The sequence below is a fragment of the Teleopsis dalmanni genome, chromosome 2, assembly GCF_002237135.1.
Source record: "Teleopsis dalmanni isolate 2A chromosome 2, ASM223713v2, whole genome shotgun sequence".
In the NCBI taxonomy this organism is placed as follows: domain Eukaryota; kingdom Metazoa; phylum Arthropoda; class Insecta; order Diptera; family Diopsidae; genus Teleopsis; species Teleopsis dalmanni.
Window position 1 is genome coordinate 213658566 of NC_051847.1, and position 4246 is coordinate 213662811.

Below are 4246 nucleotides of genomic sequence, written 5' to 3' on the forward strand. Positions count from 1 at the left end.
ACTGATATTTGCTATAGGTATTTCGTGTAATGTATTTAAATAGATATACATAGTACATTTTATCTATTAAAATCCATTTAAATATTTAGCATAACCTACAATTATGGAGTAGTCTTCTCTCAAATAGTCGCGTGTAAATATTTAAATACAGTTTCTATAATTATTTATTACAAAATGGAGATACTAATTAATCTAAACTAAAACGAATCAAAAAGTCAATTTATTTTCAATACCAAATAAAACGTTCTGTTATTTATTTAATAAAATATGTAAAACGCAAAGTTAATGACAGTTGAGTGCAGTCTCGTCATTAGTTTACATAATTAAATTATTTAACTGGCTAAAGGACGGCGGAATATTTAATTTTTAATTTTTAGCACAATTTTACAGAACCTGTTAAAAATTTGTAGCCATATGAGATACATCACCGTAAATAAATTACGAGGATATACTATCGCATAGATAAAAGAGAAAACTCATTAGTGATATTATAGACTTATTTATAATTTAAATTGCATGTAACAAAAATTAATTATGTAAACCTGCTAATGATTAACTACGTTCTTTGAGTTAAAAGCTATTTTAATAAAGATATAACTTAAATTAGCAAAATCATTTAATAACTTTTCAAGCCGCTAGAGTATGCCTCTACAATTATTAATGAATTATAAAATTAATTTGTATGAATATTAATATCTTATATATTTAAATTTATTTATTTATTTATATATATGAATTTATTAGTAAACGTGAACATTCACAATAGACTAATTTTTGAACTTGGCTGCACTAAAACTTAAGACTGAACATTTTAAGAGCATTGTGGTTGCTCCATTGTGTTCTTTCGTAAGTTGCGAGTATTTTTTTGCTGCTCTGAAAGAAAAAATAAGGGCTAATATTATATTAATATTTGAATTAATATTAATTATCAATAATAATAATATTTTACTTATTATTAACAGTGATTTATACTTTTAAATATAGTATCCATGAGTTTTTAATATTACTTATTATATATTTTATTATTGATTATTTTTAAGCAATAAACGATCGTTTCCATTTAATAATTTTTTAATAAATTCTAATTAATATAAATTATTACTAATCATTATTTTATTTCAAATTTTTATTATATTTCATTATTTAAATTTTTTTTTGGGGTGTGGGATGAAGGGAAATTTCTGTTCACCGCCCACTGCACCTCATCACATTCCCTCATTGTAATACTTTAACCCATAGACATAATTGAAATACTACCCTTTCAACCAAAAGACTAGGTATTCTGATGACTTTTGATTTAATTAATAAAAATGAGTATTTTATTTAATAAAATCTCCCTATTGATATTCATAATAAGAAATTATTATAATTATAATATATAATAGTTACACATAATTTAATCATTAGCCATTTAATATATAATATATTAATTTAATATTCTTTTTCTTCAAGTACTCCGACATCCACACCACGCACCTATGGCCACAAATCACAAGTAATTTCTTCGTGAAAGGTCCTTATGCAATATTCGTGGGTCCACCTACGAACAATGCGGTAGATGAAAAGTCCTTTGATATATATCTGGTTTTGCCGAGCTCAAGACCTACAAACTGCAAAATAAACTCTGCCAGTAGTGGGTGGATTCAGCCCAACAGTGGTTGCGTCACCACCACCGAGAACGCCTACACCTACCAACCGCCTACTCATTGCGCAATCTACGTCGCCGAGGTAAGGTTTTTTCAAGCAACAACGTACATTAGAAAGTCGGTCAACAATATCTAAAGACCGCTAATATGATGAAAGCCAAAACAAAGAGAAAGATAGAAAGAAAGAAAGTTTTTATGTGAAAGCAAAATAAAGCATATCACATCAATCAACACTTAAAAAAAAACTTCTTCAATCAACAATTCAAACAAATTACTAATATCAGGCAACGAAAATGCATAAAACTGCATAATAATGCACTTTTGGCTTAAATTCAATAAAAGTTTTGACACTTCAATTTCATTTGTTTTGACTGAAATCTATTATAAAATTAAACATTTTTACATATAAAGTTTAAATGAGTTAAAGTTCAATATTAAAAATTTACTAATATTATTTTACATATTCTTGTTTTTTTATTTCTAAACTTAAAGTTGTAGAGTTAACGTTTTCCCATAAAAATAGAAAAAAAGCTGATAAAAAATAATAATAACAAAAATGCATGAAAAGTTAAATTTTATGAAGTTTAATATAATATATTATCTCACTAATTATTTAAGTGAGTTAAATTAATCTATTCAAAAAATTAATCAAATTTGTTATTATTACGTATGTATTTTTAAATAAATATTAAACTTAATACTTAATAATTATTGAAAATATAAAAAAAAATGTTACCACTACATACATATTTATTTTTAAATAAAGACTAATCATTTTAATTAATGATTATTAAAAAAAAATGTACTATTAATTAAATATTAACACTTATAAATAATAATATCGAAATAGCTAAAAAAAAATGTTACTATCACAAATGTATTTTTAAATATATAATATTGGGGTTTATAATAAATATCCAGTAACTGATAAATTATCAATATGATACGTATATATTATTTTATATTAAATTATACTTTATAATAATAATTTATTAAATAAAGATAAAAAAGTATTTTTTAAGTATACTAATATTTTGTTTATTATATAATTTTACCATATTAATATGAAAACTAGTAACAACGTATATTAAATCAATAGTAAAAACTTATAATTAGCATAATCTATAATTAAATAAAAAATAAAATTGTATTCTAATCACATTTAAATTTTATTTAATTAATATAATATTATATAAAAAATATTACACACACCGACTATATTACCATTAAAAAAAAAATATAAACATTATATATTTACATATAAGAAGAAATAATTTTAAAATAAAGCACCTAATTTAATTTTAAAATCGATTGTTATATTTACAAAATATAATATACTATAACTACTATTCAATTAAAAGTGGACTCTATATAAAATAATATCACTAATACAACATGTAAATACATTATGTAAGCTTTAATTTTCAAATATATAAAAAGTTCTTCTTTATTCAGAATCATTCCTGTTAAAACAATAGTTACATTATTCAAAATACATATACCATATATAATAACATAATTTGCTATAAATAACAAATTAACACCTACTCTTAACATGTGATTTAAAACATGTATTACAATCATTATTATTAATTACTTAAAAAACTGTTATTTTTAAAAATAAATTACCATCTAACAATTATATAATAATTATAATTAATTAATTTACATTTACATTTACATATTAGTAAAAGCACTCCATGCTTGCATAAAAGGACTTAAATCCCACATTAATAGTCATAAATATTCAATATATATTATACTAAAACCATTTATACATAACTACAATTAGATTACATATGAATAATAATAATAAATATATCTAAATATATATAATACTAAGAGAACACCACATTATTTATAAATTTTAATTTCAGAATTTATTCCGGTAGTTATTCAAAATAAAGTGACGGTAAATTATAAAAAAAATGGTTATATATATAATTATTCACATCTTATATAGTAAACGAAGATATTTAAAAAAAATAACTTTCTACGCTAACAGCAGCAAAATTTTCTATAACTCTGAATATATATAACCTCTTTAAGTTTCACTTTCTTCCCTATTTTAAAGAGCTACCTACATCTTAAATTGTGCAATCTTATCTATATCAGGGTTTCTCAGTCTAAAATGCACTGTGAAGTGGAAATATTTTGAAAGTGTTTTGCAACAACTGGTACCAATATTTCTCCAGAACATAACGTCATAAAGAACGAAGCTAAAATATTTTACGTGGTGCTAACACCTTTGATCAACACCGATCCGTAGTCCAGCGATTGAGAAAATATTTTTGAAATAATAAACGTTTTTTCTAAATTCGTATTTATAAAATAAAAGTAAAATAATTAAAAGAAAACTTATATTAATTATAGAAAATATATTAATTACAACTAACTTAATCAGTATTTTAAAAATATAAATATAATTCACAAAAAAAAAATTGTTATAATAAAAAAGTAGTTTTAATACATTTATCGGAATGACTACAATTCTCTGTATTAATTTTTCTTGTACATTTAACTGTAAGACAGAACGCCAAATTAAAATATTAAATTATTTTTTAAGATAAGTTGTAAAATTAAAAAAAAATACTGAATTA